The sequence below is a fragment of the Jaculus jaculus genome, chromosome X (genome assembly GCF_020740685.1).
Source record: "Jaculus jaculus isolate mJacJac1 chromosome X, mJacJac1.mat.Y.cur, whole genome shotgun sequence".
Taxonomy (NCBI): domain Eukaryota; kingdom Metazoa; phylum Chordata; class Mammalia; order Rodentia; family Dipodidae; genus Jaculus; species Jaculus jaculus.
Window position 1 is genome coordinate 148,634,856 of NC_059125.1, and position 14,793 is coordinate 148,649,648.

Genomic DNA, 14,793 nt, shown 5'->3' on the forward strand with positions numbered 1-14,793 from the left:
GTAATGTTTCAACTTCATGCAGGCAACTCTGTATTCAGTAGTCGTTCAACTTAGTGACTGACATCTGTTCAAGTTTGGCCTACAACGCCTTTCTGGATGCTCCCCTTAGTACCGAAGTCCTGGGACCACTCTTCGCAGCGGCTTCCGCTGTCCTCTGACTCCAACTTCCCTTTCAGGGCTGGCCTCTGTCATCTTGGCCAAGCCCATTCCCAGCACCATATTGTCAACTACAATTCCCAGCTGCCTCTACGGCCGGCCGCAGACCTTTCAAAGAGGCTTTCCCAGCAGCCTTATGTACCGAGAGCCCGGCCCCTTGGAAAGCCTACCTAGGTCCACCCTGAAGCTTCCTCCCGCCCCACCCATGTCACGTGCCGCGTCCCACCAATGGGCACGTGGGGGCGGGCGGCCGGGGGCGGGGAGTGGCCGGGGGCGGGCCGCAGGGGGCGGAGCCGGGCCCGGGAGCTGAGCAGCCTGGCAACGGCGGAGGCGCTCCGAGCCGGAGGTGGGTGCGCGCTCTCGGCTGGCCTGGCACTGAGCCGAGCGCCGCGGGGACCCGACACGGGGTAGGGGGAGGGCTGGAAGGAGGAAGTGGGGACTCCCCTGGCCGGCGGGTCGCGCGGGCCCTCGCCGCCCCCGCGGGGGTGGGGGTGGGGTTGGCTGTCCCCGCGGGGCAGGGCTGAGGCCGGGGAGCAGCGGGCAGGTGCCTCTGGCTGTCGCCGGGGCTCCTGGCCCTGGGTCCCCGGCTGGCGGCGGGCGAAGGTCGGGATGCGAATCGCGGCTGGTGGGGCGGGATAAGGGACGTCGCCGCTGCCACCTCCTGTACTTTGCCTACCAGTCCCAGGGAGGCGATCGGGCCGCTCTGCGTCCCCCGCGACGCGCCCCGGGGCTGCTCCTTGCTCTGGCGGTCCGCGCGACGTGGGCGCCCGCCGCATCCCCCTCGGGTCCTTGACCCGCGCTCTGGGCAGTGTTTCTGTGTCGCTCGCGAGACGTTATCTGTGTTTGCAACAGTTGAGGGAAGATCCGACAAGGAACGGTTAGTTCCCTGATACGCACTCGGAAGTATGCTCGGGCTATAGTGAGCGCCTTTGGCCGGGTTGCCTCCCTTCACTGTCTCGCGCTCAGGAAGTGAAAACTAATTTTAGTTATTTGCCTAAGCAAAAATGATGTGGATCTCGTACAAAAAGTTGTTATGGGATTTGTAGACACATACAAGGTATGCGATGAAGTGGGTAGTGACTGCTTTTTAAACCGGATCTTCTCAAGAGCGGAATCATAGCATTGTAAAATTGACTGGGACCTTGACATTCGCATAGTTCATTTGTTTCCCCGTCGGAGTAACTAGGCCCAGAGTGTGACACAGACTTCAGGTAATCTAATGCAAAACTAATATCACAAGCCTGGTCTTCAGGAGGGTTGATTTTTCTCCAGCAGAGCTTAGTTTTATTCTTGGTGAAGTATCGTCTACCTTAGTGTTGAGCTATATACTTCAAGCTATGTCAGATTTCCTTCAGAACCAGTTTGCTACACATAGTAATTTTCAGGTCAGCCTGAGCTAGAGTGAGACCCCACCTCGGAAAAACAAAACAAAAAAAATAAATAAATAAAAATAAAAAAAGATAACTTAGATGGGGGTGAAGAGATGGATTAGTGGTTCAGGTGCTTGCCTGTTTAAAAAAAAAAAAATGTTTGCTAGCCAAAGGAGACAGCCAGGCTTTTTTACTTGATAGGCACATTTTGCTCTCATCCAATGCATATTGTGGTCAGGGTCTGTATATTGATCAAGTTTCACTTCAAATGACTTTAGTCTGTTTTACAAAATCAAATCTAGGCTTAAGAGATCTCATACCATGGAGGAGATCCAAACTGGTGGTGCTGGCTCTACCACTCACCCTGGATGGTAGACCCTTACCTTGAAGGTCTCACTTCTGTTTGTGCAGTTTCCAGCAGTTAACCTTCATTCATTGACTACCACCCATGTTGTGCCAGTGGCGTCTGTCCTAAGCACTGGGAAGACAGCAGGGAGTACCTCTGATGAAGCCTCCTGGAGTTTATGTGAGCACTTTTATAAACACTTTGATTATAAATTAAAATTTCAGAACGCATGTCATGCCAGTAGAACAGGTTGGCAAATTAGAGCTTGAGCTGTAGTTTTACATAGTCATCCTGTACTTCCTCAAGCCAACATATTTTTTTTACCTAAATCTGTCTGAATCCAAGAGATCCTAGGGAGTCATCATGCCCCCGCCCCCAGGTGGTTTTCAGGTCACTTGCTGTTTCTGTCCATGGCTCTCGTGAAGTCAGTATTGCTTGGTGATTTCAGGCCTCTGTCCATTGCGCTCTCAGGTTCACTTACCAAGGGGTTCTCTTCTTACCTGCTGGTTTGTACTGTGAACCTGTTATCTCTGTGTGGGGGGGGGGGGGCTGGAAATGGCTGCAGAGTAGAAAAGGCCACATGCTGCAAGGTGGGCAGCGCGTTCACTAAGAAAGTGGTGTGCATGAGAGCTCACGGTGAAAGTGCATGTGTTTAGTGCTGCTCTTCCCATATTCCTACGGTATGCTCAGTGCTTTCAGCACAAGTTTTAAGGGTTCTGAAAATGACTAAGCTTACCAAGTACTCTTTTATGTATTTATTTATTTATTTGCAAGGGAGAAAGAGACAGAGAGAAGGGGGGAGAGAATGGGCATGCCAGGCACTGCAGACAAACTCCAGACATATGCGCTTCCTTGTTCATCTGGCTTACATGGGTACTGGGGAATCGAACCGAGGTCCTTTGGCTTTGCAGGCAAATGCCTTAACTGCTAAGCCATCTCTCCAGCCCAAGAGTATGCTTAATATTATTGCTCCAGCATGAGAAGAGGCTGAACAAAATGTTGTAACTTTAGAAACCATGTGGTTCTAGCTTTCATTGAAAGTTCCAAAATAAGGAGCTGGCATTTTTAACTGATGATTACAAGGGCACAGTTTCTAGTTATTTCTAAGGTTTAGTGTACTTTGTAACAGGATGAAGAATCATTATTCCCTGGTGATTTCCCTTCCCTCTGTCTGACTTCTAGGAAGTTCTACTTTCTTTTTCTTCTACCTTCTTTCATTTATTTCTTTTTGACAGATAGGGGAGAAAGCAGGGATTGTCTTTTGCCTACAAGGAATGGACTTTGGAGTGACTTTGGGCATGTTACTTACCCCTGTGCCTCAAGTTCTGTATCTGAAAAATCAAAACAATAATAAGACTCTCTTATAAAAAAAAAGTTTGGATGTTGGGATTTCTGAGCAGATCATTTGTATTTAGTGCTTAGAATATTCTTGCACAGGGCTGAGGAAATTTCTCAGTGGTTAAAGGATCTTGCTTGCAAAACCTGACTGCCCCGGGTTCAATTTCCCAGAACCAATGTAAAGCACAGAGTGGCACATGTGTCTGGAGTTTGTTTGCAGTGACAGGAGGCCCTGGTACTCCCATTCTCTCCCTCCCTCCCTCCATCCACCCCCCCACTCTTTCTATCAAATAAATGAATAAATAAACATGTAAAAAAGGAATATCCTTGCACTTGGTAGGCTCTTGAGGAAAATGACCGTTAGTGACTAACAATATGGAAGCAAGCACCTTTAACCACTGAGCCACCTCTACAGCCCCACCTTGAACCATTTGGAACACTTTTCTATTCTGTTCTTTTCTGTTCTGTTCTCTGCTGTTTACATTTTCAGACAGAATCTCACTCCATAGCCGAGGCTGGCCTATAAAACCCTGTGTAGTCCAGGTTGGCCCCAAACTCAAAACAGTCCTAGTGGCTCAGCTTTCCAAGTAGTAGGATTCTAGGCATGCACCACCACACCCAACTTTGAACACTTCATAAAAAAAAAAAAAAGTTCCTTGGGTCTGGAGAGATGGCTCAGCAGTTAAGGCACTTGCCTGCAAAGTCTAACGACTCTGGTTCAATTCCCCAGTACCTGTGTAAAAGCAAGATGCACAAAGTGCTACATGTATATGGAGTTCATTTTCGGTGGTCAGAGGCCTTGGCATGCCCAGTCTCCCTCCCTCCCTCCCTCCCTCCCTCCCTCCCTCCCTCTCTCTCTCTCTCTGTCTCTCTCTCTCTCTCTCTCCATATAGATAAAATAAAATAAAAAGTTCCTAACCGTGTCCTAATGAACTGCTGGAAAGCCAATAAGCTGGATTTTCTAGAAATTTCTCTGCCTTTCACTGTTGGTGGGAGCCTTTAATTTCAGGTGGCATTGGCAGCTGGATCCTCACTTGCAGTACTAAATTACCTTTGCTGTTTGGACCACGGGTGTACTTGGAGCCATATTTTGCTTGTTACCACAAACAAAAACAGAACAGGAGAGGGCTGCCAGTCCTCTGTTTTGCTATTAGACGATGGTCTCTCACTGGACATGTTGCCAGTGAAATTTCCCATAGTGAGTACCCCAGTAATCTCATCCTTTTGAAGACTGTGGAAGCATCTCATTATTAGAAAATTAGCATTGTGCACAAGTACTTTCTTGTCATTTGTCCCAGAGAAGTAGGAGATGGTAACCAAGCCAGTTGTCTGTGGAAGGTGCTAGAAGCTTCCTGCATTTGGATTCTAGAGGTAGGTTCAGATCTTGGTTCTCCTTAATTCTGTGCCTCTGGGAAAGCTGTTTTACCTTGTTGCTGGGGGCTCTTCCATTTGTGTGATAGAGCTAACGTGTTATATAAGCCATGGCTATTTAGAGAACTGGCATAACAGGGCAGCCTGCCTTCCTCTTCTTGGCTCATCTCTGTCCTGGAGCAGAAGGTGTGGCCTCTGTCTCTATCTCCCTCATCTGACATCATTGAGGCATGCAGTGTTTTATTCCCTTGCTCCAATGCACTAGAGGTCATTGGCATGCTTTTTGAGAGCTTACAGTCCAACCATTGCAGAGTGATATCAAAGTGACTCCTGTGTCAGGGTTTTTTTTTTTTTTTTCTGCTGCTTTCCTGAGCATGGGAATCTTTCCTTTGGGCAATCAAGACCAGGCCACAGCTCCTCAGCTGGGCAGGCCTGGGCTAGATACTTATGCTCCCACATTAGGATAAAAAGCCATTATGATCTGGCAAAGAGATTCAGGAATTTGTGATTGCTCCCCAGTCAACATCACTTTCCATACTCATAAAGTACTGAGTCTCCTTGTCATATGAATTTGTTTCCCACTCTCTTGAAATGACTCCACAAGACTTCTATTAGTTTGTTGTTTCTTTCTTTCTCTTTATTTCCTTGAGGAAGGGTCTCCCTCTAGCCCAGGCTGACAACTAACTCACTCTTGTAGTCCCAGGCTGGCTTTGAACTCATAGCAATACACCTACTTCTGCCTCTGAGATGAGAGGCCTGTGCCACCACGCATGGCTCATTTGTTGTTTCTTGAATTGTCCTTCATATTTCAGTGTGTTTTCATCGTTTGAGGTTGTGGTAAGGAGCACTGAGGTGAGATCTGAGATTTGTTTTCTGGGTGACCGGGCCCAGAGCCCACGGTAGGTCTTTAGTAAACATTGTTGATTTAAACTGGCCTGGAAGGAGTGCTTGACCATGGTGGCATGTTTAATCATTGTGCACTCTGCAGATCATGTTCCTTGGAGCTTTTGACCTGGGGTCATTTAGCAGTTGAATGAAAAAGGTCTTTGAATTCCCAGATGGGAGAGCTTTCATGCGTGGCTTTGGCCCTCCTTTTGAGCTGTGGGAGGACAGGTTTGGTTTTGCTTTGGTTGCTAGTATGTTGGGGTGGGAAAAGGGATGAGGGAAGTTGAAGGGCGATAATTGAAAGTAAAAAAGAAAATTAATTAGCATTACCATCTTTTGTTAGTAATTATGATCCCTTCAATGAAACTTAAAATACCAAATTTTTACATACTGCATACATTTTATAGGTTTCTCATGCTCACTCTATTAAAAAAAGCACTAGTCTGTTGATGTACCTTTGCTTTCCATAAAATGAACAGTAATTTTGTTTGTTGTTGTATAAATATGCCTGGACTTTTATTAAAAAGTGCATTGTAGGAAGTAGAGGCCTTTTAAATATTGTAAGAAAGGCAAATTGGTATTTGCGTTCCGTCCACTGGTTAAAAAAATTAATTAGCTCTTATCCCATTGTGCAAGCCTTGACAAAGCACAGTGGTGCCCCATTCTTCAGTATTGAACGGTTGCTGGATTTGGACATCCCCACCCCTGAAGTGTTGATGAATAGGAAGCACTATTTCCTGAGCCTCTCAAAATGGAATGGGCTGCTCCACCTCCGTCCTCCCTCCCCTTCATGGGAGCTACTGGGGCAGAGGTGGGTAATAAAGGACATTCTTCACACTGAGTGGTGGTGCTTTAAATTCCCTCGGCTGACTTTGAAACTCGTTTATGGCCCTGAGATTTCTCAGGTGAAGGATTTAAGAGAACAGAGACTTCACTTAATTCCTTCAGGCCTGAAGTAACCGCTACTGTTTTACTCAAATAAGAAAGGGACCTGTGTGAGAGTGACCCCTGGCCATGATGCAAAGTACACCTCCTAGTTACTTCTGTTCCTGGGTAACAACAAGAAGGAAACTTTGCTCTGGCTTCAGGGACACCTCAGAAGGGCGGGCGCTGCTTTTCCCTGGCTGTGTGACTAGTACTCAAGGTTCCATTTTGAGGTTCCTGGCTCTCAGTGGATGGAGGTGTGACAGAGAAACCATATGTCTTACCTCACTATGTAGAAGGCCTGTGGCATTGTCCCCCTCTCGCTGAGTACATAGGGTGCTTTTTAAAAAATATTTTATTTTTCTTTCTTTATTTGACAGAGAAAGAGGGAGGCAGAGGGGGAGAGAGGGAGGGAGGGAGAATGGGTGTGCCAGGGCCAGTACATAGGGTGCTTTTGAAAAATATTTTTATTTATTTATTTGACATACACACACACACACACACACACACACACACACACACAGAGAGAGAGAGAGAGAGAGAGAGAATGGGCATGCCAAGGCCTCCAGCCACTGCAAACGAACTCCAGACGCTTGTGCCCCTTGTGCATCTGGCTAACACGGGTCCTGGGAATTGAACCTGGGTCCTTTGACTTTGAAGGTGAGCGCCTTAACCACTAAGCCATCTCTCCAGCCCCGTAGGGTGCTTTTGAAGGTAGAGGCTGATGGTGTCTTGCTGTTTGGCCTTTCGGCCAAGATCAAGTGTAAAGTTGAGGCTGAGTCTAATCTCGCTGGACATTTCCTTTCTTCCTACTTTCAACTGTCATAATCTCCCCAGTGGTTCCCATCACTTCTGTGTCATCAAACAGTTCCTCTTTGTTGACAAAGATCGCCTGGCTGCGCTCACCCGTGGCAGCCACCAAGGAGCTTGGGAGCAATGCAGAACCGCACACCGAGTGAGAAGCACTGCAGAATACTCCATCAGTGGCTCTGGTTCCCTGCGTCCCCTGGGCTCGTATGCAAATTAAACTCCCAGAAAGCTTATTGATCTAAGAATACCCAGTCACGCCCTGGCTTCCCAAGTTGTTGAAATAGCGTCGACCAGTGGAAGGAAAATCCTTACCATATGTGTAATTTAAAATTTCTTAGTAGCCACAATCAAACAAACTGAACAGATGAAATCAGTTTTAGCATATTTTGATGTAAGATGCAGAAATACTGTTAAATCTGTATATACTCAGCATAACTCATGAACTCCCTGTGTTTGGAAACCCTTTCTGGATTTTGTTGACAGTGAGTCTCCATGTGGACTAGCCCTGTCTCACATGTCGCTGCGTTGTGGGACAGCAGGGCTTTGAGAGATACCTTTTGGCTTTGCTTTGCTGATGATTTCATCAGATTGGCTGTCAGTGCCTGACCAGCTGCCTCAGTAATAACTTACATTCATGCTAGGCATCATCTTTGCCAAGCCCTTAGCCCGTTGCTTTTACATAATGTCTCCTTTGAGTCCTTACCACATCGCTTTGAGGTTGGCATTGTTCATGTCCCTGCAGGGTTCTGACTTAGGCCTAAGTCTGACTCCTGGTTTCAGAGCCACTGCTGCCGGTTTGTGCAGCTCTGGGGACTACGAGGAGTCTTGCCCATATCAGTCTTCAAAGGACGCTCTTGGAGCCAGGTGTTGTGGCACACCTGTAATCCCAGCCCTTGGGGGTTAAGGCAGGAGGAGTGTGAGTTTGAGGCCAACCAGGGCTACATAGTAAGACCCTGTCTCCAAAGAGAAAGAAAGAGAGAAAGGAAGGAGGACGGTGCTGCCGGTACGTGTGGGGAATGCATGCTTTTTTCTCGGGAGGACGTCAAAGAGGCAGATACCTATTCCCTAGCTCTTCAGAGAGGATGCAGAGTAAATAGAAGAGCCCACACTGGTGGCTTACCACACTGGCTGCTCATTAGACCCACCTGGGGAGGTTTAAATACCTGCTGCCCGAGCCCCACCCACAGCCCTGCGGGTTTAATGACTCTGGGCTGTCAGTCTTGGCTCTGTGTGCCAGGATCCATAGAGTCCCAAGGCTCTCACTTCAGAAGCATCGGTGCCCAGACTTTGTCCCACCCCACCGGGCGGCCAAGCCTTGACTTCCCACCAGCTCACCCTTCCCGATGTGCCAGTCATGCCCCCTGTGTTCAGCAGTGCTACCTGGGAGGTGGCGACTGCGGCTGAGCGCAGCCTCCCTGGTGTGAGTCACCCAGACTGGTGCCAACACAGGCTCTGCCGCAGTGGGTGTGGGACAAGGCAGGGGAGCACCCTGACTAGCCAATGGCACCAGCATCACCTGAGGAGCTGCTGCAGCACTACAAGCTCCCTGGCGCCATGCCTGGAGCTTCTGATTCAGCAGGTCTGGGCTGGAGCCCAGGATCCATCTCTGTTTGAGAAGTCGCGGGTTCTCACCATTTCATCAGCAAGGATTGAGTTGACTTTAGGTGCTGTGTAAATGCGCTTTGAATGTACATTTTGGGGGGTCGTAATGGATGCTCAATATTAGCCAACCCTTTTGTACCTTCATATGGGGTAAGTGTGCACACAGTTCCTGGAACTTGTTGATGGCATGGACTGTTTGAAGGGATTTTCTAATAGAACTGCGGGGTTAGCTAGTTTGTATGGGTGAGATAAACCCTGATATGTTTGCGATCTTTGCAAGCAAGAGAGAGAGAGAGCAAGAGAGTGAGTGAGAGAGAGAGTGATTATGGGCATCCCAGGGACTTTTGCCAGTGCTAACAAACTCCAGATGCATGTGCCACTTTATGCTTTGGGCTTTATGTGGGCACTGGGCAATCAAACCCAGGATGGCAGACTTTAGTAGCAAGCACCTTTTAAGTGCTGAGCTGTTGCCCCAGCCCCTATGATCTTTATTGACTGTTGCATTTCATTGGCAGAATGTTAGTATCTATATCTGTCAGTGAGATTTGTCTTCAGTTTCCTTGTACTTTAGTAATATGATTATGCTTAGCTTTATAAAGTGAGTTGGGTGATTTTTTTCCCTCTTCTTTGGAAGTATGTGTAAAGTTGGAGTTTATCAATTCCTTGAATGTTAATAGAACTTGCTGGAAGATGAAAGGACCACTTGAGGTCTGCTATTTCTGTAGTCTAGTGGCTTTCTCCTTTCCCTCTGTCTCCTCCTTCCTTCTCTTCTCCCCTTTCTCCTTTTTTCTTTGAGGCAAAATCTCATGTAGCCCAGACTGGTCTCAAACGTACTATGTAGCCAAGGCTGGCCCTGAACTCCTGATTTTCCCATCACAATCATCTATGTACTGCCATGAAAGGTACACATCAGCATGCCCAGTTGCCACTGTTTTCTTGATTAGTCTTAACAATATTTCAGGTGCATTCATGGAACCAACTTGTAATATGATTACATTCATGCTTGTTTCTGTTCTTTCAAGTTTTTTGATCAATTTCATGAGTTGAAACTTTCAGTGATTTTTAAATCAAATTTATAGCAAGAAAACTCTTATTTCTGTTCATCTGCCCCATAGAAAATCCGTCTTATTAGTTCTTTCCTTTTCTTCTTTTGCACATTTGAGCAAGCACAAACACATGTATGCACTCACATTTCCCCCTTTGTTACAGGAAAGTGTACTTTACACACTGCAGGCTCTCTGTGGGCCAGAAATCCCCTCTCCATTTTCTTCTGTTGCCTGCATGCTTCAAAATGTAGTATTTTCCTTTTTATTCCATTTTAGGATATTCTAATTTCCATTGTAATGAATGTGTTCAGCTGTGAGCTACTTTGAAGTTTCCCTTTAAGTTCACAAGTCTGATTCCTAACCTCACAGCAAGAATGTGGAGGGAATCCTAACAGTTCTTTCAAACTGAAGATAGGGGGTTTTGGCATCTGGTGGTGGTTTGCTTTTGCTGGGTGTCAGCACCTCCCTGACTTTCTGTCACTATACTGCTCCTGAGTATGGCTAGATGATTCACTGGTTGATGTTTCATTTGCCTTCTATATTCTGGCAAGGCATTGTTGGGCGGTGTGTCATGCATGCTTAACTTTACAAGAAGCTGTCAACCTTGCCTGCAGTGCAGTGGCTGTGCCATTGTACCACATGACTTTCCCACCATGGCTACGTCCTCATTAACAATTGTTATTACCTGTCCTTTTTTTTTTTCTTTTTGGTTTTTCGAGGTAGGGTCTTGTTCTAAGCCCAGGCTGACCTGGAATACACTATGGAGTCTCAGGGTGGCCTCAAACTCACAGCGATCCACTTACCTCTGCTTCCTGAGTGCTGGGATTAAAGGAGTGCCACAACATGCCCTGGCTTATTACCTGTCTTTTTAAATTGAGTTGGTGTGTGATGGTATCTCATTGTGGTTTTAATTTCCATTTTCATAGTGGCTGATGGTCGTGAATATGTGTTTATCAGCCATTCAGGTTATCTTTGGTGAAGCATCTACCCAGATCTGTTCGCCAGGGTCTTACTGAATCATATTGTCAGTGTCTCCGATTGCAAATGTTTCATATACAAATGTTTCATCGGGTTTGTGATTTTGTAGAGACTTTCCCCTCGGCCTGTGTTTTACCTTTCATCTTTTAAATGTGTCAGAGATTTCTAGTTTTGTGCTGTTTACTCTCCCCCATTGTTTTATTTTGCCTTCTAGGGAATCTTTGTTCATTCTAAGTTCACATTTTCCCACATTACCCTTAAGAACTTTTTGTAGTTCTGGCCAGTTTTTGTTGTTGTCAATCTAGGGTCTTACTCTAGCCCAGGCTGACCTGGAGCTCACTCTATAGCCCCAGGCTGGCAAACTCACAGCAATCCTCCTACCTCAGATGCCCCAGAGCTGAGATTAAAGACATGTGCCACCATGCCCAGTCCTGTTTTAGCTTCTATGTTTAGATCTGTGATGGCAGATAGAGCATAGGGTACCCCTCTTGATTTCCAGCCCCTAGTGCTCACACTGCATGTATCCCCTTGCTTTGAGGTAGGTGGGACTATCAAGTTATTTCCAGCCAAGAGAATATGAAACAAAGTAAGGATCCTATAGATGTAATTAAGGTCAAAGTGATTGGTCTTGAAATAATCAAAGGGTATATGATCCTGGCAAAGTACCAGCCAGAGATGAGAGTCTTTTTCTTGCCTTGTGGATGTGAGCAGACATGCTGAGGGCATGAACTGTGGCTGATCTGTAAGAACTGCCCACAGCCTCCAGCTAGCAAAATGCCAAGGCCCTCAACCATACAGCCTCAGGGAAATGAGTTCTGCCAACCACTGAGGGAGCCTCCAGGTGAGAATGCTGCCTGGCCGCTACCTTGATTGCAGCCTTGCACAACCCTGAGCCCAGAACCCAGCTACTCTTCCCTCAGTCTCCTGACCAACAAAACAAAACATAATCAATCTGTGTTATTTCAGCTACTAAAGTTATTCTGCAGCAATAGAAAACAAATACAGCTATGTTCTGTTTAAAGTTATTTTTGTATGAGAGGAAGGGGGTCAAAGTTCATTTTTCCCTCCATGTGGACATCAAATTTCCTGCATCATTTATAGAAACCACTATGATTTTCTCTGCCAAATCACACTGGTACCTTTGTAAAAAGTCATTTCAGCATTGCTAGGAACTTCCAATGATGGGCCTAATTATGAAGTCTGTTTTTCATTGATCTCTGTGTGTCTATCCTTACACTACACTGTCTTGATTCCCAAGTTATATGTCTGGAAATTTGTGAGTGAAAGTGCTTCAACATTTTTCCCTCTGAGGTAGGGTTTCACTGTAGCCCAGGCTGACCCAGAATTCACTATGGAGTCTCAGGGTGGCTTCAAACTCATGGAGATCCTCCTACCTCTGCCTCACAAGTGCTGGGATTAGAGGCGTGCGCCACCATGCCTGGCTAACTTCAACATTTTTAAAGATTATTTTAACTGCTCTTGGTCCTTTGCCTTTCCACAAAAAAGTTAGAATTGCTGGGCATGGTGGCACATGTCTTTAATCTCAGCACTTGAGAGGCAGAGGTAGGAGAATCACTGAGTTTGAGGCTAGTCTGGAACTACAGAGTGAGTTCTAGGTCAGCCTGGGTTAGAGTGAGACCCTACCTTGAAAAAAACAAGTTAGAATTCTATTTCTACAATGCACACTTTTGGGGGGGGGCTTTTTTTTTTTTTTTCTTGAGAGACAGAATGGGCATGCCAAGGCCTTTCAGTAGCTGTGAATGAACTCCAGACCTGTGCGCCCCCTCATGGGCATGTGTGAGGCAGGGTCTCGCTTTAGCCCAGGCTGACCTGAAATGTACATGTAGTCTCAGGGTGGCCTCGAACTCACAGTGATCCTCCTACTTCTGCCTCCCAGGTGCTGGGATTAAAGGCTTGTGCAACCACGCCCGGATCACCATTGAGATTTTTGATAAGAGTTGTGTGCTGGAGAGATGGCTTAGTGGTTAAGGGGCGTTTGCCTGCAAAGCCAAAGGACCCTGGTTCGAATCCCCAGGACCCACATAAGCCAGATACACAAGGTGGCACATACATCTGGAGTTCATTTGAAGTGGCTGGAGACCCTGGCATGCTCATTTTCCCTCTTTCGATCTTTCTCTTTCACTCTCTCAAATAAATAAATAGAAATGTTGATTTTTAAAAGAGTTGTATTAACTTTACAGATCAATATCAACAGGACCGTCCCGAGTCTTCTGACCCTTTAACCATTTCTCTCAATGGTGCCTTGTTGTTTGTCAGTAGATGGCTCTTACACCCAATTTTGCCAAGTGTATCCCCCCAAATTCCTTTTTTTTTTTCCTGTTATGGCAACTGGCATTTTAATACTTTTTGTCTGTTTATTTGGCTACAAGTACAATTATTTTTCTTATATTGACCTTGTGTGTCATGCAACCTTACCCAACTTGCTTATATTTCAGTAGCCGTTCTATACTGTTTTGGGATTTTCACATCCATGATCATGTAGTTTTATTTCTGTCTATATACCATATATTATGCCTATTTTCTTAAGATTTCCAAAAAGGGTTAAATGCATGTGGTGGCCTTGAACTCACAGTGATCCTCCTACCTCTGCCTCCCAAGTGCTGGAATTAAAGGTGTGCGCCACCACCACACCCATGAACATTTTTTACAATTGTGATTGGATGTTGAATTATATTTATAGGAGTCATGTCTCAGATGCAGTTTCCACAAAGATGTCATGGATAGCCCAGAAAACCATGTCACCACACCTATACTTATTCCCAACCACCACTTCACACCCTTAACTTTTACTGTTGATAACATAATTTGCATCTGAATTTGGGAACTCTTTTCATTCAGCTGAGGAGCAGCCTTTATTGCAGTGTATATCTTTGTTCCAGAACTGGAGTTTTACATCCTTTTCTATAACTTTATTATTATTACTATTATTATTTTTGGTTCTTCAAGGTATGGTCTCACTCTAGTCCAGGCTGACCTGGAACTCAATCTGTATTCTCATGGTGGCCTTGAACTCATGGCAATCCTCCTACCTCTGTCTCCTGAGTGCTGGGATTAAAGGCGTGTGCCACCACACCTGCCTTCCTTTTCTATAACTTTTATTTATTTACTCGCAAGCAGAGAGAAAAAGAAGAGAGTCAAAGAGAATGGGCACACTGGGGCCTCCAGCCATTGCAAACAAACTCTAGATGCATGCACCACTTTGTGCATTTGGGTTTATGTACTGTGGTTGTTAGGTTTTGTAGGCAGTCACCTTAACCATTGACGCAACTCTTGAGCCCTCATCCTTTTTTATTCTGATGGCACACTTCTCTTCATGTTCTTGCTTTAAAAATAAAAATGTCCTTTTTCCTTAGAATATTTCTTCCACATCCGTGAGATCTCTTCTCTGCCAGTGATACCAAGTTCTAGAAATACAAGTTCATTCCCTTCACTTTCTTCTGTGGTGGTGATCAATGTTGGCTTATATTTAAGACTGGAATAATGGGGAGCTCCCCAAGTAGGATGACCATTATCCTTTCTCTCTGGGTCACTACAAGCCTTTCTGAGTTTCCCAAGGTCTTTATTAAGTCAGTCTTTGGAGACTCCCTTTTGATACTCTTCTGCTATGACAACTGTCTGTTGGACAAGCTACTGTTTCTACTTGTGATCTCTGCTAACCTCCAAGGTAGCTGCACTTCAAAGTGAGGACTGAGTATGATGGATCAAGCTCAGCATTTTCATCAACTAAGAGACACTAGACTGCATTCCCCAGACTGCTCTGTACAGTATGGTAAGGAAGCGCCAATTCAAAATTATGCTCATTTGTAGAACTCTTCTTTGGGAATAACTTTAGAGACCATAGTGCCTGTAACAAATATCCTCAGTCGTGTTAATCTTCGAGTGAGAATTCAGCATTTGGCTCTAGGCCATAACAATTGGGCAACGATGCTGAGGGGAGCACTGGAAC

At 45.9% G+C, this 14,793-nt stretch overlaps 1 protein-coding gene across 2 annotated transcripts in view; it reads left to right on the forward strand.

Moving 5' to 3' along the window:
- The first annotated feature begins 436 nt into the window (after positions 1 to 436).
- The window catches only part of Mtm1 (myotubularin 1), a 129,041-nt gene continuing 114,684 nt past the window's right edge, over positions 437 to 14,793 (forward strand). For both annotated transcript variants that reach the window (XM_004668928.2, XM_045141014.1), the window contains exon 1: positions 437 to 502. The gene's annotated coding sequence lies outside the window, so the exon portion shown is untranslated. The remainder of the gene's footprint in view (positions 503 to 14,793) is intronic.